Below are 20482 nucleotides of genomic sequence, written 5' to 3' on the forward strand. Positions count from 1 at the left end.
ATTGGGGGGACAGTGACCAGCTATACTCAGTGAAAGCAGCCAGAAACAAAGGGCCGCATATTGTATAATCCCACACATATAAAGTAATCAGAAGAAGCATATCCATGAGTCAGAAAGATTCCCAGGGGCAAGCAGATGACTACTTATGGGCACAGGGTTTATTTTAGGGATGATAAGAATGTTCTGGAATGATACTAAATATACTAGAAATCACTGAATTTCTGTTTTAAATTTTTTGTTGTTGTTTGTTAATCCTCACCTGAGGATATTTTTTCCATTGCTTTTCAGCGAGAGTGAAAAGAGGGGTGAGGAAAGAGAGAAACAATGATGTGAGAAAGACATCAATGTTGCCTCTGGCACATGCCTCGACTGGTGGTGAAGAGTGAACCTGCAGCCCAGGTACATGCCCTTGACCAGGAATTGAACCCAAGACCCTTCAGTCCACAGGCTGACGCTCTAACCACTGGGCAACCAGTTAGGGCTAAATTTCTGCGTTTAAAATAATTTTAAGCATTGCAAAAAGCCCAACAAATACATGTAAAATATTTAGAGACAAAGCAGAAAAGAGAATGTGTATGGCATGAAAAAGAACACTTGGATAAAAAAACAAATCTTAAAAAAAAAAAAAAAGATCCTGGCTACTATGAGTCACTGGGAGGAATGAGGAGGGTGACAAAGTGACACCACCCATATTGCACTAGGACAACAGGAGTGACCAGGTCACTCTGTGACCCTGGGAATCAGAGCTGTGAAGCCTCTTCTAACCTTTGACCCTATGGGAGATAAAATGCCCACTGCTGTCCTTGCCAGAAAGATATCGGAATCAAAGGGTAATGGGTCAGATCCAGGAGGATAATTCTGGAAAACAAAACTTGCCAAACTCGTTCAGGCCAGTGCTCCACGTTATCTCATACTGGTGTCCAGGAAGCCGTGATCCTAAGACAAGCGGAGCCCTTTCTGCTCTCCGGGCATTAACACAGAACTTTCTTTATGGGCCCATTGACACAGCGGGAGTCCTGATGTGTTCCATGTTCCGCTCAGTACCTGCTTTACTCATGTTCCTAAGGTGGTAGTGCCACATGCCTTTTGCAAACAAGCAAAACTTCGCAGAGGCTCAGGAAAACTATTAGCAGAGTTCCTGAGGGCGGCCTTGCACAGCTGTGTCCCTCCAGGGCCAGGCTTTCTGGGTCAGAAATAGGATCCATACGTGACCCCTGCCCTGAGGAGCCACTACTCTTATAGCTCCAATCCTGACCTAATCAGGGGCATGAGTTCTAAACTGTTGCTAACCTGAAAATAAACTCAGCTGCCTACGAACAAATAAATAAAGCTTTCTGGTTTTCTATATGACTGACTTACTTGGCACTTGAGGTGGAATCAGACCGAAGTAGGGTCCCCCAGATATTAGAGTGCCAGAAGATTCTTTTGGCTTGTTTGGGCCTGCCCAGCTTCTGCTCTCAGAATGAGGGTTCCACTTTGATGTCTCAGCTCTGGTAGGGATAAGAAACCCATTTCTTATGTCCACAATATAAACCCCACCCACATATGAAGACCCATAAATGGTTCAGATATAATGGCTTTCCACCACATCAGGTCAAAAGTCAGAAATTGGTCTTACTAGACTAGAGTGAAGATGTCAGCAGGGATACAGTCCGTCTGAAGGCTCTAGGAGAGAATTTCCAAGCTTCTAGACACTTCCTGCCATCTGTGGCTGGTGGCCCTTTCCTCCACTGTCAAAGCCAGCAATGGCATCACTGACCTCTGTCACATCTCCTTCTGTGACTCTGACCTTCCTGCCTCTGTCTTATAAAAACCCTTGTGATAACACTGGCCTCATACAGGTAATCCAGGATAATCTCCCCATCTCGATACTTAACGTAATCTGATCTGCACAAAGTCCTTTTGCTAAGTAAGGTAACATAATCGCAGGTTCCAAGAGATTGGGACATGGACATCTTTGGGGTACTGCTCCCCAAGGAGGACCAGCATATATTTTCTGAAAAGGGCTAGTCAGTGTGGAGCTGCCCTCTTAAACTGGTCCCCACAAGTAACTTCTGTGGGCTCAGATACCACAACTGGCGTGGTCACTACTGTATCCACAGGGCTGCACACCAGTACTGGGTGTGTTGTGGGCCTAAAAGAAATAACATGTACTCCGAGGTGGGGGGGGGCCCCCGCAATGGTAAGATATGTACACGTATCTTGTCTGTGAAGCTCTTTATCTGGCCTTCAATCCTAAATGAGCTCTGCAGTGTAGAGAAGGGCATGGCAAGAAATATTCAAGGTGCTGAAGAGCAAGGACCTGAAACCGGGGTGACCTTCCTTTTAAAAGGATGTGGCTGCTCCGGGGGCAAGGGTTCGGTCTCCATGAAAACCGAGTCAGTCTTTGCATGGGGCGAGTGGAATCACTGAGGCCTATTTGAGTCGCCAAGGCTGGGAGCGTGATCTCAAGGCAGTTAAAAACACATTTGTGAAGGGATGTTATGGGTTCTCTCTCACCAAAAAGCCCGCAAGTATCTGTTCTACACCAACGGGGTTGCTTTAACACTGAAGCCTCCGTCCGCAAGCCCATCCACCTCCAGGAGCTGGCGGGAGGTTGAAAGCGGACGCGCGGTGCCAGGCAACCTGGCAGGTGTCAGCGGCTTGGCCGTCTTAGCCCCAGGCGCGGGGAGACTGGCTCTGACATCACCATCGAGTGGAGGATTTGGCGGCATCAGCAGCAGCTTCAGAGCTTGTTGCTATTTTGTTTTATTTTTATCTCCTTTTCCCTTTAAACCTCTCCAGGTTGCATGCTTTCGAGAGCAGAGCAGCCTTTGCAGCCTCCTCAGCAGAGAGCACGCCTTCGATCTGGGTTCACACGCAGCTGGACAGAGTCCGGTTTAGAAACAAGTGTGGGTCTTGCAGTATTCGTGTAATTACTGATAAAGAGATTTCCCGATTCTGGCACGTAAATATGTTTCCTGCTCATCCACGAGGGCAGGAGGCCGAGCACAGCCACAGTTCTTCCCCCCTTCACAGGCCTCCGTCCAAGGGCGGCGATGCAGGTGCCTCGCACAGAGGCGGCCGGGGAGCAGGGGCGGGCAGCAAACGCAGAGCCCACCATCCATCCGCAGCCCTGCTTTTCCCAGGCGTTGTCTCCGTCCCGATCTTCCCATTCTGGGTCTGTAGTCTTCCTCTTAAGGCGGATTCAGGCACCTGCAGGACATGATGTTTATCACGCTGTTTCTCTGTGTGGATGGTCAGGCTTCCTCAGCATTATGGTGGTTGTGGGGACACAGCATGAAGGTGCAAACACAATCCATGTGGATTCCTCACTGAGCGCCTTCTGTATACCTTCTGTATACCTGGCGGGCATCTCCCCTCAGAAGGGGTACCGACAGCTCAGTCACATGCTCCCTGTGTCTGTGGTCAGCAGTTGGGGGGGCCTGATCAGGGGTGGGGCCACAGGAGGTTAGTGAAGGCCGATTGGGGTTGGATCAGGCTGGTTGGCTGCTGCAGTGTACATCATAGCCACCAATTCCGCATTAATGTTCACTGGGCAGATAGATAGATAGAGACACTAAAGGCCTGGTGCACAAAATTCCTGGACTGGGAGGGGGTCCCCAGCCTGGCCTACATCCTCTAACAGTCCGAGACCCCACACTCCTTACCGCGCTCCTGCTTGCTGCTCCTTAGCATTGCTGTGGAAGCAGGAGAGGCTCCCGCCACTGCCGCTGCACTCACCAGCCAAGAGCCCAGCTTCTAGCTGAGCAGCACTCCTCCTGTGGGAGCACCAGACTTCCAGGGCACAGCTCCTACGTCAGTGTCTGCCCCCTGGTGGTCATTGTGCATCACAGTGACCAGTCATTCTACCCTGTTTCCCCGAAAATAAGACAGTGTCTTATATTAATTTTTGCTCCCAAAGATGTGCTAGGTCTTATTTTCAAGGGATGTCTTATTTTTCCATGAAGAAGAATACGGTACACATTTATTGTTAAATGAAAATAAAGGAAATTTATTACCTGTAAACGGTATGGTAGTATGGTAGTTGTCAACACAAACCAGATAAACTGTGAATCCTACACTATCAACAATTTACTCATTTATTCAATGACAATCATGTCATCATCTTCTGGAACATCATCATAACAATCCAATTCTTGATACTTGTGACTCCATTTCTTTCAGAATCAGTGGACCAAATCTCTCATGTTTAGCCTAAGGGGGCCTTGTTTTCGGGGGGATGCCTTATATTTCACTCAGAAGGAAACCTGTAAGTAGGTCTTATTTTTGGGGAAACACGGTAGTTGTTCTGCTGTACAGGTAGCCTAGGCTTTTTTTTTTTTTTTTTTAACAATAACCATCATTATTTTTATTTATTTATTTATTTTTAATATATTTTATTGATTTTTTACAGAGAGAGGAAGGGAGAGAGACAGAGAGCTAGAAACGTCGATGAGCGAGAAACATCAACCAGCTGCCTCTTGCACACCCCCTACCGGGGATGTACCCGCAACCAAGGTACATGCCCTTGACCAGAATCGAACCCGGGACCTTTCAGTCCACAGACTGACACTTTTCCACTGAGCCAAACCGGTTTCGGCCGCTTGGGCTTTTATTATATAGGCTATATAGACTAGAGGCTCAGCACATGAAATGGTGTGGGAAGGGTCCCTAGGGCCTAGCCTCTTGCAATCAGGGCCATCTTCTGCCCATTGACCAGTCCCCAGGCCAAACGTCTCCTCCCGCAGGGTTGGCAGGCCATTGGGATCACCAGCTCAGCCCCAGCTGCTCAGGGGCTCAGACCTGTAGGAAAGCTGGTGCAGACAACTTTACCTCCATGCATGTGTGCCAGACTGGCCACTGAGGAAACGTGCTCCCCACTCAGGGCTGCTCACATGGGCGCCGTTGCTGACAGAAGCTGCAGGGCGCACCCGTGACCTACCCGCCCGGTGTGGCAGCGCGTTCCATCAGCAGCTGGCCCAGCGCACACGCATGGAGGGGAAGTCGCCGGCGCCTGCTTTCCCACAGGCCTGAGCCCCCAATCATCTGGGGATGAGCTGGTGATCCCAATGGCCTGACAGCCAGCCCAGTCCTCCTGCCACCCACCCTGATTCCCCCATTCACCATCGCTGATCCATCGGAGCCTGTGGGCCAGGGGCAGGGACCAACAGGTCAGCCATTCAGTCCACTTGCCAGTCGCCAGTCCCGTCCCACTCGCAGGCAGGGGGTGGAGAGGGACCAAGAGGTGCTCAACGCACCTCATGATGACCGGCTGTTTGGTCATCACGGACACTGGTTTTTTATATATATACTAGAGGCCCATTGCATGAAGATTCATGCAATAGGCCTCCCTTCCCCTGACTGCCGGCACCAGTTTTCCTCCGGCACCCGGGACCCAGGCCTTTGCTCCAGCCACAGAGGAGAAGCCAAGTCGCTTCAGTCTTCAGCCTTCGTTCTGTGCCTGTGTATGCAAATTAACCTGCCATCTTTGTTGGGTTGGTTTGCATACTCACTCCTGATTGGCTGGTGGGTGTCGCGGATGTATGGCCAATTTGCATGCTTCTCTTTTATTAGTGTAGATATATGCATAACCCATGACACAGACAATAGTAGGGTAAAGGCCTGAGGAGGGGATGGGAATGGGAAAGAATGAGGAGCGGGGTGTCAGGAGGAAAAAATGGGACATCTGTAATACTTTAAATAACGAAGAAAAAAATTTTAGGGAGATATGGAGGAGATAAGAAATCAACCAAAGGACTTATATGCATGCATATAAGCATAACCAATGGAGGAAAAACTATGGGGAGGGAGGGCATGTTTGAGGGGGGGGATTGGTAAGGTATGTACACATATAATATCTTAATTTAAAAAAATAGAAAAAAATTTTTTTAATTCTCATCACAAGAACAAAAAAATTATAACTAGGCTTGATGATAGATGCTAAACTCATTGTGGTGACTATTTTACAATATATACACACTAGAGGCCCAGTGCATGAAAGTCATGCATGAGGGTGTCCCTTAGCCCAGCCTGCACCCTCAAGGAATGTCCGACTACCCGTTTAGGTCCGATCCTATCCCACAATCCAGGACTGCTGGCTCCCAACTGCTCGCCTGCCTGCCTTCCTGATTGCCCCTAACTGCTTCTGCCTGCCAGCCTGATCACCCCCCAACCACTCCCCTGCCAGCCTGATTGCCCCTAACTGCCTTCCCCTGCCAGCCTGGTCACTCTTAACTGCCCTCCCCTGAAGGCCTGGTCATCCCTAATTGCCCTCTCCTGCAGGCTCGGTCATCCCTAAGTGCCCTCCCCTATAGGCCTGGTTCCTCCAGGCCTGGTCCCCCCCAACTGCCTTTCCCTGCAGGCCTAGTCACCGCCAACTTCCTTCCTCTGCCAGCCTGGTCACCCCTAAGTGCCCTCCCCTGCAGGCTTGATCGCCCCCAACTGCCCTCCCTTGCAGGTATGGTCCCTCCCAACTGCCCTACCCTGGTGGCCATCTTGTGTCCACATGGGGGCAGCCATCTTTGACCACATGGGGGCAGCCATCTTGTGTGTTGGAGTGATGGTCAATTTGCATATTACTCTTTTATTAGATAGGATATCAAATTATTATGTTGCATAACTAAAACTAATATAATGTTATACCAGTATGTCAAGTATTTTTTTAAAAAAGAGAAAGATTGGGGAGGGAGGAGAACAACTAAATGTAATATGGGGGGGAAAAATCCAAGATGGCTGCTCGGGTAGGCACCTAGCCGCAGCTGCACGCAACAATTTCAATAAAATACAACTAAAATATAAAATGGACATTACCCAGAATTACATTAAAGTCGACTGACTGGAAATTCTACAACAAGAAGCAAGGAGAAAACCAGAAGGAAGAGAGGAGGAGCTGTAAAATCCTAAGGTACCGAGACACGCGGTGTGCGCGGAGAGGACGGAGCCAGAGAGGAGAGCGGCTGAGTGCCTGGCTGGCGTTTCCTAGCCGGAAGGAGATAAAATCTCCGACTCTGCTGGGCCCAGCTCCAACCGCTCTGAACCCCAGTTCTAGGCCAGACCCCGGGGACCCAGGCTCATCCATAGGGAGCTGGGCTGTAAGGCGGAACCTGGGGGAGCGGCGAAAGGAGGTCCCGGAGGCGCGCACATTGCGCACAGAGAAGGGACAGCCAGCTGTGCCACGGGATTGCCCTGGTGAGAAGGAGACTGGGGCTCCAGTCTGCTCTGAACGCCACCTCCAACTCCACTTCCAACTGAACTGAACCCCAATACCGGGCTCATTGGGGGAGAGCATAGACTGTTTGGTAGCAGGCGAAAATCGAGGGCACCTTTCTCTCAGAGGCGCTTGCAACGAGTACTGAAGGACCCTGAGTCTCAGGAGTCGCATAGGGTGGGGCTGATGGAAGCCAAAGCTGTAGGCTCCACCCTGAAACCCCGCCCCATCAGGAAAGCTGCCTGCGAAAATGCCTAAACCAAATAGATCACAAACGAAAGAAATGGAGGACAAAAAGCGACTGGATATAGAGTTCAAAACCACACTTATAAGGTTTTTCAAGAGTTTCCTAGAAAAGGCCAATAAAATAAATGAGACCTATGAGGATATGAAAAGGGATCAACAAGAAATAAATACACTGTCTGAAATAAAAAATATTATACAGAGTCCTAAAAACAGAATAGAAGATCTCAAGAATCAAGTCAAAGATTTGGAACATAAAGAGCCAGAAGACACTCCTCTGCAGAAGCTAGAAGGCAAGAGAATCCAGAAAATTGAAGATGATGTAAGAAACCTCTGGGACAACTTCAAACGATCCAACATCAGAATTATGGGGGGTCCCAGAAGATGAGAGAGAGCAAGATATCGAAAACATACTGAAAGAAATAGTGACAGAAAACTTCCCCCACCTGGTGAAAGAATTAGACTTACAAGTCCAGGAAGCGCACAGAACTTCAAATAAAAGGAATCCAAAGAGGACCACACCAAGACAAATCATAATTAAGATTCCAAGAGCAAAAGACAAATAGAGAATATTAAAAGCAGCAAGAGCTAAGCAGGTAGTTACCTATAAAGGAGCACCTATATGATTGTCAGCTGATTTCTCAACAGAAACCATGCAGGCCAGACGGGAATGGCAAGAAATATTCAAGGTGATGAATAGTAAGAACCTACAGCCAAAGATAATCTATCCAGCAAAGCTATCACTCAGATTCGAAGGTCAGATAAAGAGCTTCACTAATAAAAAAAAGCTAAAGGAGTTCATCACCACCTAACCAGAATTATATGAATTGCTGAAGGGGGTTCTTTCAGAAGAGAAAGTAAATAAAGATAAAAATTATGAACAACAAATACGTAACTATCAACAAGTGAATCTAAAAACCAAGGAAACTAAAAAAAAAAATCTGAGGAACAATATTAACTGTTGAATATAATAGAATCAGAGGTATGGAAGGGGAGTGAACTGATAATTCTTGGGGAAAAGGGGAGAGGGGGATGTGGGAAGAGACTGAACATAAACTGTGCACCTATGGATGAGGACAATGGGGGGTGGGGAAAGGGCAGAGGGAAGGGGGGGAAGAGGGGGGAGGAAGGAACATTTGTAATAATATGAACAATAAAAATTTATTTAAGAAAAAAAATGTAATATGGTATCCCAGATGGGATTCTGGAAGAGAAAAAGAACATTATGTAAAAACTAAGAAAATTAAATTAACTATGAACTTTGGTTGATAATGCTGTATCAATTTTGGTTCGTTAGTTATAACAAATGTATCATACTACTGAAAGAGGTAACTAATAGGAGAAACTGGTTGTGAGGAAAATGGTAGCTCTGTACCTTCTTTGCAATATTTCCGTAAATCTAAAACTGCTCTAAAAGATAGTCTATTAATGCCAACAATAAAGTATAGATGAATAAATAAGGACTTCATTCTTCATGGTAACAATGGTCATTGCTCCCTTCTCACAGAGATACGTCAAGAATTACACAGGAGAACCTGAAAAAGCATTTAGCACACAGTACATGCTCAATTCAGAGCACTTGCCACCATTCTCATAAAGCTATGTCATCTGCTATGGGAGCCATTGGCCCTATTGTGATTATTTAAACTTCAATCAAGTAAAAATTAAATATATTAAAAATTTAGTTCTTTAGTGTAACCAGCTACATGTCAAGTGCCCTAAAACCACATGGAGCTAGTAGCATGTCAAGTGCCCTAAAACCGCATGTGTTGATAAAGCACATGCCATCAGCACAGAAAGTTCTACTGGGCCAACACTGCACTAAACAATGAATAGCGTAATTCTTTGTTCAGTCTTTTCAACTCCTTCTAGTCCTTGTACAAATGCCATCCTCTCAACCATCCCGACCACTATCTTTCAAATTGCTACCCCCACATTTCCCTTGCCCTTTCCCCAATTTATTTTTCTTTTTACCGCTTTTTGCCACTTGATGTGGAAACCCCTTGATTTCTTTTCTGCCTCGCCCATACAGCGCTGAAAGGCCAAAAGCAGTACACTGGCAACATGTGGCTGTTGCGCCCTTGAAATGTAGCCAACGGTAGATGGCCTGTGAGTGTTCAAAGAATGTGTTGAGAAAAAAAGAAAAAAGATCTCATAACCTTTTTTTTTTTTAATCCTTACCTAAAAATATTTTTCTCATTAATTTTAAGAGAGGAGGAGAGGAAAGAAAAAGGGAAAGAGAAATATCAATGCGAGAGAAAATACACATGGATTGGTGGCCTCCTGCATGCACCCCGACTGAGGCTGGAGATCAAACCTACAACCCAGGTATGTGCCCTTGACCAGGAATTGAACCCAAGATCCTTTGGTGGGCAGGCTGGCGCTCTAACCACTGAACCACAGTGGCCAGGGCATCATAACTTTTCATATTGGTTACACGTCAAAATAACATTTTGGACATAAATTGGGTTAAATAAAACACATTATTAAAATTAACATCACTTGTTTCGTTTTATTTTTTTCCCTTTAACATGGCTACTAAAAAATTTAAATTATGCATGTGCCAACACTTGTCGCTTGCTTACATTTATTTCTACTAAACTGCGCTGGGCTAAAATGTGAGCCCAGTAAGGGTAGATATTTCTGTCTGTTCACTGCCCATCCAGCGCCTGGCACATAGTAGGTGCTCAATAACATTTTAATGAATGAATGCTGGGATGAGCTTTGGGAACCCAAGAGCTATAATGGTCAACACTGTTGAAATGCTGACACGTCCCGTGTCCCGCCTTCACACCACACCAGATAAGGAAACTGAGGCCCAACGAGATGACGTCAGGCCCTGTCCAATCGCACGCAGTGCGGAACCGTCGGGGCCAGGATTCGAACCCGGGTTCTGTCCCCATTAGCCCAGGCGCGCTGACCGTACCTACCTCTTACGGAGGTGGAGGCCGGGGACAGGACAGACAGCGGCGGGAACACAACATGCGCTCCACAAGGTGCGTGGCTCTTCCACCGCCGTCTTCGGTCGGCTTCCGCGATCCGGGCGCCATCTGGACCTCACCGCAGCCATCGCTGGCCACCCGGGTCTCACCTGCCATCTACCCCTTCGTAGGCAGCGCCAGACGGAAATCCCTCCTCCACCGCGCGCCCCGGAGCGCGGCGACAGCCACGCTGGCCAATGAGAAGCGCGCCGTGGCGAACGCCGGCCAATGGGCGCGCGCGCCGAGGGGGCGTGTCCGGGCCGCGGGCCGGAGCGAGCCGTGCGCGCCGAGGAGGAGCTGCCGCCGCCTCCGTCGCCGTAGCCGCTGCCGCTGCCGCCGCCACCGCTAGCGAGGCTGAGCGGAGCCGTTAGCGCCGCGCCGCCGCCCCTCGCCCACCTCGGAGCAGCCCTGGGCCCGCCCGCCCGTGTCCAGGTGAGGCTGGGGCCTTCGGGGGTGCTGGACCGGGTAGGCCGCGGCAGGCCAGAGCTCGCCTCGCCGGGCCGCGGGCGTCCGCGGGCCTGCACCGGCCGAGGCCCAGGCCGCGCAGGGCCGGTCGGAGACGCGCGCGGCCGCGGTGGCGGGCGGGCGGGCGCTGGCCGGGGAGGGCCCGGGCGGCAGGCCCCGGGCCGGATTCCTCCGCCGCCTCGAGGAGCGGGCGAGGGGGACCCAGCGTGGGCACGCGCCCGCCGGGCGGGCTCCACGACTCGGGCCTGGGCAGTCTTGGAAGCCAGGGATCCGGGGGCAGGAGATCGAAGCCAAAGGCGAGGTAGTGGGGTGAGCGCCTTCAGCACCCAGAGGTCCTGGCCCACGGGCTCGGTCCCCTGGAAATCCCGCAGATTCTTTTGTGGTCGTTGTCAGATGACCGCGGCTAACCTGAGGTCCTTTGAGAAGTGTGCAAGCCCTTCAGTACGAATGGAAGTCCTAGAAAAGTGTAATTTTTTTTTTTTTTTTTTTTTTGCACGCCATCCCTAACGAGGCTCTTTAGGGGGCGGGGAACATTTGGATTTGTAAAGTCTGTGTGTGTGTGTGTGTGTGTGTGTGTGTTGAAAAGACAAACTGCAGGCGGTTGAACAATGGGGGATGGATATTCTTCCTTTCTTTTTTGGAGTCCTCTGCTGCTAGGCTCATTAAAATCGGTTTTAAAACCTACTGTGTGCAGGGCAGGTGAGGAAGAACTTCTGCTTGCGCTACCGCTGGGGGAAGAGGAGAACCCCTTTATCCAAAGTGTTCATGTGGGATCCAGATGGCCAGTGCTCCAGAAGTGGGAAGATGGGGAGGATGATTACACAGGAGGAGGGTTTCTCAACCTTGGCATTACTGACATTTTGGGTCTGATCATTCTTGGTTTTGGGCTGTCCTGTGCATTGTAGAATGTTGAATAGCATTCCTGGCCTCTACCCACTATATGCAGGACACCCCCCCCCCCCCATTCCCTACCCCCGTGAATATAAAAAGTGTCCATATTGCCAAAAGTCTGTCTCTTTCTCTCTCTCTCTCTCTCTCTCTCTCTCTCTCTCTCTCTCTCACACACACACACACACACACACACACACACACGCACATGCACACGCACATGCACATATACACATATATACACACATTCACTCAGTCACGTGTGAGAGCCGCCACTGGACTAAGTAATCTTCCTCTAAAGGTTCCTCCAGTACTATCTCTGACACCTTGAGAACTAAGGCCCCAAAAACCTTCAACAAACTCATCTTGGGGCGGGGTGGGGGGGGGGGGGAGAAGAGGGGCTTAGATTTTCTTATCTGTAAACTAAGATTGACAGCAATATTGCTGTACAGATTTAAGAGTGTGGGAAGCTCCTAGCAATGTGCATGGCCTGTGAATGGCCGGCAGTGAATAAATGATGTTATGAAGTGTCAACAGTTTTTATTGAGGATTTATTTTATGCTTGACACTCAACAGGCATTTATCTTTAGCCCTTGAGGTAGGTACTGTTACAGTGTTTAATTTTATCTATTTATTTGTTGGTTTTATTTTTATCTTTAATCCTCGCCCCAGGATATTTTTCCATTGATTTTTACAGAGGGTGGAAGAAAGAAGGAAAGACCGAGAAATAACTATGTGAGAGAAACACACTGATTGGTTGCCTCCCGAACGTGTTCCAACCAGGGCCCCTGCGGGGAGAAGCCTGCAACCGAGGTACATGCCCTTGACTGGAATAGAATACGGGACCCTTTGATCTACTGGCCGATGTTCTATCCATTGAGCCAACTGGCTAGGGCTACAGTGTTAATTTTAGGGACAAAGAAACTGAGGCTTAGATGGGTCACTTGATATGACCAGCATCACACCATAAAGTAAGCGGCTTGTTCAGGATTTGAACTCAGACCCTCTTACTCAGAGTCCTTATTGCTCTTCTTAACCATAGGCTTCTACTGCTCTTATCACAAAAGTCCAGGAAACCCCAGAGGAATTTCATTCAGGTGTCGTGGAGCATCTTTGTGTACAAAGCCCTATGCTGGGATCCATTATAAAACTGCAACTTCAAGTTCCTGAAATACATGAACATCTCAAAATGTGGACATAAATGTTTATGTTGAAACACTGGTTTTGAGGGGGCAGAATTTCAGTTTGGATGTGTTGAATCTGAAGTCATGAGGCAGCAAAAGGAAAATTATGAAAATAACATCTTTCTAATGCTTGCTTTGTTGCTTCCCTTATTCCCTGCCTCCCATTTTGTTTGTTTGTTTGTTTGTTAATCCTCACCCAAGGATATTTTTTCTATTGATTTTTAGAGAGTGGAAGGAGAGAGAAAAACGGAGAAACATCGATGTGAAAGAGACACATGGATTAGTTACCTTCAGCACATGTCCCAGTTGGTATATGCCCTTGATTGGGAATCATACCCGAGACCCTTTGGCACACAGATTGATGCTCTAACCACTGAGCAATGCTGGCCAGGGCTGCCTCCCATTTTTTATCCCTTCACTCTAGCAAGAGTTGTCGTAAACAGCCCTACAAGGTGTGGCTCAGTGGATAGAGCCCTGTGGACCAAAGGGTCCTGTGTTCAGTTGTGGTCAAGGGCAAATACCTGAGTTGGAGGATTCTCCCCAGCCCAGGTCCTGGTCAGGGTTTGTGCAGGAGACAACCAATCGATGTGTTTCTCTCACGTTGATATTTCTGTCTTTCCCTCTCTTCCACTCTCTCTAAAAATCAATGGAAAAATATCCTTGGATGAGGATTTAAAAAAATAAAAATAAAGGTTGTAGCTGAAACCGGTTTGGCTCAGCAGTAGAGCATCGGTCTGCGGACTGAAAGGTCCCAGGTTCGATTCCGGTCAAGGGCATGTACGTTGGTTGCGGGCACATCCCCGGTAGGGGGTGTGCAAGAGGCAGCTGATTAATGTTTCTCTCTCATCAACATTTCTAGCTCTCTCTCTCTCTCTCTCTCTCTCCCTTCCTCTCTGTAAAAAATAAAAATATGTTTTTTTTTAAAAAAAGTTGTAAACACAGATCTGATCATGTCACTCCTAATTTAAAGTCTTTGGGCAGATTTAAAAAGATTAATTCTCTAAACCTCTGTAGTTGGCTTAAAAGCTAACGTTTGGGATTCCAGATCTTGCATATTCTAACCCTTCCTTTGTGATTTCACCTGCACAAACTCTAACCCTCTCTCTGCCTGTTGCCCCCACTGCCGGGAATGCTATTCTCTTGCTGTGTGGCCCAGACCAGAGCTCATTCACCACTTGAAGCCTCTGACTGCCTGCCAGAATCAACTGCTCTCATTTGTGTCCTCCCCAGCCATTCAATGTATTGAATCAAATTACCAGTAAATGGTGAATGGTGAGAGAGGTGCAGTTGCTGTCTTCTCCCCTAGATGGCAGTAGGAGGCAGCCAGGCCAACCTCTGGCTTTGGGTCAGGGAAAGATGGGAGGAAGCCAGCCTAGGAAGGGAATTGAGTCTTGCTTCCCTCCTTTAACCGGCTCTCCCTGCTATTTCTTAGGCCCTGAGCAAAGGCTCTGGGGAAGCAGTGGTGGTTATAGATCGTTTTGGCCCATTCTGGTTAGTGCATTAATGGTTGTAAATGGTTGCTGTGACAAAAAGGACACTGTAACCAATGACAGAGTGCTTCCCGAGAGAGGCAAATTTGTGCTGGGGAGGAATTATCCAGGTAAAGATCCTGGGGAAGGACACAGAGGTGGAAACATTTAGGCTTGTTCAGGGAGCCTCAGGGGGTCTGGTACTTCAGAGGCCAAAGAACTCATGTGGCTGGTTTGCAGAGGGCTTGGGTGTGGTCCTGTAGGTCACGCCAGAGTGGCTATTAGGCAGTTTTAGTCTGCAAAGTGAATAAGTCAGATCTGTACAGAAGAGGAAGAGTTGGAGGGGGATAATGCTGAAGGTCATCAAACCAGTTAGAAAGCGATTCCTTTACTTTCAAAAAGGAAAATTGGGAATATGACCCTGGAATGTAGTAATAGGGGAAAAGAGAGGGTGGGTTTGAGATGTGGTTAAGAGCTAAAAGATACAGAACTTAGTGGGTATTTAGATGTGGGACATGAGCAAGAGATGAATGATTCCGGGTCTCTGCCTGAGTGACTAGTAGATGAAGAGAGGAAAATAGAGAAAGTGAGAGTAGCTGTTTAGAATGTGGAGTCAAAGGGAAAGCCTGTCACTCAGGTAGAATGTGTGTGCATGGGTGTACAGTGAAACAAAAGTGGCAGAAAGCAGTGCCCATGTTCCTACGTGTTGGGGGATTCACTTATGATCATTGCCCATCCCCACTCAACCTAGAGAGCCTCCATGTACTGGTATATTGGCCAACTTCATTATCACACTTATAAAGCATAACTGTCCAGTGTCACAGGGAATGGGGAGAAGTGGAAGAATTTGCCTCCTCAAGAAACTTACAACCTGACCTAGCCAGTTTTGCTCAGTGGTTAGAGTGTCAGCCTGTGGACTGAAGGATCCAGGTTTAATTCCAATCAAGGGCACGTGCCCAGGTTGTAGGCTCAATCTCCAAAAGGGGGTGTGCAGGAGGCAGCCAATAAATAATTCTCATCATCGATGTTCCTATCTCTCTTCCCTCGGTCTGAAATAAATAAAAATATATATTTTTAAAAACCACACACGCACAACAAAAAACTTAACAACCTGAGCTAGGGAAAGTAGAGTGTGAGATTCAACAACAAAAAGTTGAAGCAGCCGAAACCGGTTTGGCTCAATGGATAGAGTGTCGGCTTGGGGACTAAAAGGTTCCGGGTTCGATTCCGGTCAAGGGCATGTACCTTGGTTGCGGGCATATCCCCAGTAGGGGGTGTGCAAGAGGCAGCTGATCGGTGACTCTCTCTCATCGATGTTTCTAACTATATCTCTCTCCCTTCCTCTCTGTACAAAATCAATAAAATATATTTAAAAAAAAAAAAAAGTTGAAGCAGCAGGTCATAATAGTATTGAGAGAATGTGGAAAGAAATGATTGCCTGGTTTTCGGTTTTAGGTTTTCATGAAAGCACAAACTGTGTCTTGTGATTAGAGAGGTGTAGGCAAGAGTTTCCACGTGCAGCCAGAGTGTCTAAAAAAGGAGAGCACAAGGAGGTTAAGAAGCCCAAGTGGACTGGTTTGGGCAGGCAGAGGTTCAGAAGGTGAGCTTGGATATAAACCTGAAAAAGTGTGCCAAGGTCTGATGATAGAGGCACAGTCAAAAGGTGATCTTGGAATATTGCTTTTCTAGGGAAGAGATAAGGATGAATTGACTCGTCAAGAGGCTTTTGCAGTACCTAAGTGGCCTGGTAACGGCATGAACTTGAAGGTTAGCTTTGCACCTGATCTGCTTATGTCCCAGGCGTCTCAGCCCAGCAGATATAGATTTGCCATGAGTTAGCGGGAGCCATCGCAGCCAGGCGACTTTCTCCTCTGTGAGCTATGGGAAGGGGAGAGTAAGAAAACATGTACTGTGTCCAATTAAGCCTTCCTCTCTCATACCAGTTTTAATTGGGTCAGGAGATATATTCAGGGAAGGGTTTTTGGTGTGTGTTTTTCCTTTTCTGGCACCAGAGTATTTCCTGGGGGACCTTATATTCCTAAGACTTTTACCCTGAAGTACTCCGAATTTTACATCTCCAGATTGATTCCAGGCCTCTCCATATGATACATATATCAGGTGCAAAGTCTCAAGATTGAGCCTGCAGATACCTTTGATTGTTCTAGTTTTCTTCTTTCTCAAGTAGCTTAGGAAGTCTGCTCTGTAACCATAAAATGAGACGGATTCTAAGGGGTACCCAATGGAAACCAGTTTTGCTGCTTTATAAATATGCTATCTATATATATTTTAATGTCATTTCTATACATATCTCTCCCTTATACATGCAGTAGGTATACTACTGATGTGAACAACATTGCTGAAGTCACACAGACAGCCAAGACTGTTTAACATATTCAGTGGGGCTGAAAACCCTCAGATCATCCCAAGAGGACTTCTTGATACCTTCAGTTTATAGAAGTGTTTTGTTTTTTTAATATATTTTATTGATTTCTTACAGAGAGGAAGAGAGAGGGATAGAGAGTTAGAAACATCGATGAGAGAGAAACATCGATCAGCTGCCTCCTGCACACCCCCTACTGGGGATGTGCTCACAACCAAGGTACATGCCCTTGACTGGAATCGACCCCGGGACTTTTCAGGCCACAGGCCGGCTCTATCCACTGAGCCAAACCGGTTTCGGCTGGAAGTGTTTTTAAATCAGCAGAAGTCATTTTGATAAAATCTGTCTTCTTGTTCCTTGCAATTGACTTGGGATAGGATGGTACTTATTGATAATCCTAAAAAAGATACTGAATGTGTTAACAAGCTGTCAGGACAGTTGCCAACTGCCCTTTTATATAAAAGAATATACCAGCCCTAACCAGTTTGGGTCAGTGGATAGAGCGTCGGCCTACGGATTGAAAGGTCCCAGGTTTGATTCCAGTCAAGGGCATGTATGCAGGAAGTATACAGAAGGCAGCTGATCGATCTTTCTCTCCCATCAATGTTTCTGACTCTCTTCCTCTCTCTGGAAAATCAATAAAATATATATATTTTTAAAAATAAAAGAATGCACCAAATATACATGATTCCTGGGTGAGTTGAGACCCAGTGTCTGTCCCACCTCTGCTACTGTGTGTGTACCTGTGTGATGCACCTATAGTTTGCTAAGTAACCTGGGTTTGCCTGGCGATCCTTAGATGATAGTGATGTGGTCCTGGCCACCAAAGCTTCCACCAATGATATAGGTGAAAAAACAAATAATTATGAGTCAGAGTGATTCATGCAATGATAAAGGTTTACACCAGTGGTGTGTGGACACTGAGAACAAGGGCGACCTATTGTCCTGGGTATTTTTTTTAAATATATTTTTATTGATTACAGAGAGGAAGGGAAAGGAAGAGAAAGAGAAACATCAATGATGAGAGAATCATTGATCAGCTGCCTCCGGCACACCCCCAACTGGGGATGTACCCGCAACCAAGGTACATGCCCTTGACCAGAATCAAACCTGGGACCCTTAAGTCCGCAGGCTGACACTCTATCCACTGAGCCAAACCGGTTTCGGCAGTCCTGGGGTATTTTTTAAAGATAAATGAGATTATGGAGAGTTGTACTGTCTGCAAATGGAGCAGCTGTGATAGAGACATGGGGCCATGAAGGTCTGTGATATCCTGGGGAGAAGCTAATGAGGGGAGTAAGGACTGGACTGGAGCCCCAGGCCAACCCCAAGATGAAGGGCCTTATGTTTCATCCTTGCTCTGTGACAAGCTTGAGACCTGACTCTGCCACTTATTAACAATGTGATGGTTGACCATGAGCAATGAAATCTCTGAGCCTTAGTGGGTGGGACACCATGGAGGGGAGGAGCTAGTTTGGTGAGGCTGAACGTGCTGACTTGGAAGAGTCCCCAGGACATTTGCATGGAGAGACACACTAAGCGAGGAGACAGGGTCAGGAGAGCTGAGACAGCTAGAGGTGATCACAACTTGGAAGTCATTGATTGTCAGGTTAAAATGAAGGCTGGTTGTGGTTGGAGATTATAAGGACAGAAGGTGGTTTGGAACAGTTAGGGGAAGGGACCCAGAGAGCAGGATGGAGTGGCCACAAAGCACCAAGGAATTATGCTCTTGGGATTTTGGTGTCTACCTTGTTGCCAGTTGACCAAGAATTGGGCCTGCTGGGAGCTGCTAAGCCCCAACTGGGCATTAGAAAGAGCTAGCATGCTGGGGAACAGGGCTGCAAAGCAGAGAGTGCACTTTTTTATATTTGTGGTGTTTTTATCGATTTCAGAGGGGGAGGGAAAGGGAGAGCGAGATAGAAACATCCATGATGAGAGAATCATTGATCAGCTGCCTCCTAAATGCCTTACACTGGGGATCCAGCCTGCAACACAGGCATGTGCCCTTGACTGGAGTCGAACTCAGGACCCTTCAGTCCATAGGCCAACACTCTATCCACTGAGCCAAACCAAGCAGGGCAGAAGATGCATTTTTTTAAAAACCTTGAAGTTTTCTTTTTAACTCGCTCTCTTTGATGTAATTTTTTTGAGTTTTGACAAATGTAGAGTCAAGTGACTATCACCATGATCAAGATATCAGAAAGTTCCGTCATCCAGGAAACAAAAATACAGTTGACAATGAGAGGGTCAGGTGTGCCAATCACCCGTGCAGTTAAATCCTCATGTAACTAAAGTGGGTCCTACATATACATGGATTTCCAGCTGTGGATCGAAAATACATTCCTCAGTGTTCCCCCTGTGTAGTCATCTCTTCCTCTGCTTTCTGCCTCTGGCAACCACTGATCTAACACTCTGGTTTTGTCTTTTCCAGAATGAAATCATGTAACGTGTCTCAAAATCATTTTCCCACCCCGCAAAATTCTTTGAGATATATACAAGTTGTGTGAATTAGTAGTACCTTTTTATTGCTGAGCAGTATTCCATTGTGTGGTAGTTTATCCACTAACCAGCTTAAAGGACATTTGGGTTCCAGTTTTTGGTGGTTATACATAAAGCTGCTATAAACATTTGTGTATAGGTTTTTTGCTGAAACCGGTTTGGCTCAGTGGTAGAGCGTCGGTCTGCGGACTGAAAGGTCCCAGGCTCGATTCCGGTCAAGGGCATGTACCTTGGTTGCGGGCACATCCCCAGTAGGGGGTGTGCAAGAGGCAGCTGGTCGATGTTTCTCTCTCATTGACGTTTCTAACTCTCTCTCCGTCTCCCTTCCTCTCTGTAAAAAATCAATAAAATATATATATATTTTTAAAACATTTGTGTATAGGTTTTTATATAAACAGTAGATGCCCAGTGCATGAATTCGTGCACGGTTAGGGTTCTGGCCGTCCTGGCCCCAATCGGGGCAGATCAGGGCCAGACCTGTCAGGAGGAGGAAATGATGGGAGGTTGGCCGGAGGGCCCCACCCCCAGTTGGAGTCGGGGCAATTCAGGTGGGGGGCGGCCATGGGACAGGCTTTGGGTGGTGGGCCGGCTGGCCCTACCCCCAAATGGGATGGCGGCTGATTTGGGGGCCAGTGGCCTGGGGGAGGGCCATGGGTGGTTGGCCAGCCAGTCCTACCCCTGATCGGAGTGGGGGGGAGGGGTGATTGGTGTTGGCACTGGCTAGGGGGAGGGGCTGCAGGCTGATAGGGTGGTGGGGGTCCATTGAGGATGGGGCTGGACGGGGGGAGGGATTGCAGGAGGTTGGTCAGCTGGCCCTGCTCCCTATAGGGGGGGGGGGCAATTAAGGGGGAGACTTGCCAGGGAGGGGCTGTGGGAGGTTGGCCAGCGGCCTAACCCTCCCCCCCACCCCCACCCCCCCTCCCCCCCGATCCTGCCGGTTCACTGGCTGCAGTGGGCATCATAACAACCAACTGGTCATTCTGGTCATTCTGGTGTTCTGATCACTGGCTTTTTATATATTGATGACTTCCATTTCTTTTGTATGAATTCAGACTAGGAATAGGAACTGCTAGTCTGTTTTCCAAAGTGGCTGTACCATTTTTACATGTCTACCAGCAATGTATGAAAGTTTTGGTTTCTCCACAATCTCACCACAACTTGATATGGTCTATTTTGTTGTTGTT

General features: G+C 47.6%; 1 protein-coding gene across 1 annotated transcript in view; it reads left to right on the forward strand.

The window, feature by feature from the left end:
* The first annotated feature begins 10677 nt into the window (after positions 1-10677).
* Positions 10678-20482, forward strand: part of ELAVL1 (ELAV like RNA binding protein 1) — a 37654-nt gene continuing 27849 nt past the window's right edge. Inside the window, exon 1 of the mRNA XM_036450298.2 lies at positions 10678-10845. The gene's annotated coding sequence lies outside the window, so the exon portion shown is untranslated. The remainder of the gene's footprint in view (positions 10846-20482) is intronic.

This window comes from Pipistrellus kuhlii, unplaced genomic scaffold (genome assembly GCF_014108245.1).
Source record: "Pipistrellus kuhlii isolate mPipKuh1 unplaced genomic scaffold, mPipKuh1.p scaffold_m20_p_21, whole genome shotgun sequence".
NCBI classification, from domain to species: domain Eukaryota; kingdom Metazoa; phylum Chordata; class Mammalia; order Chiroptera; family Vespertilionidae; genus Pipistrellus; species Pipistrellus kuhlii.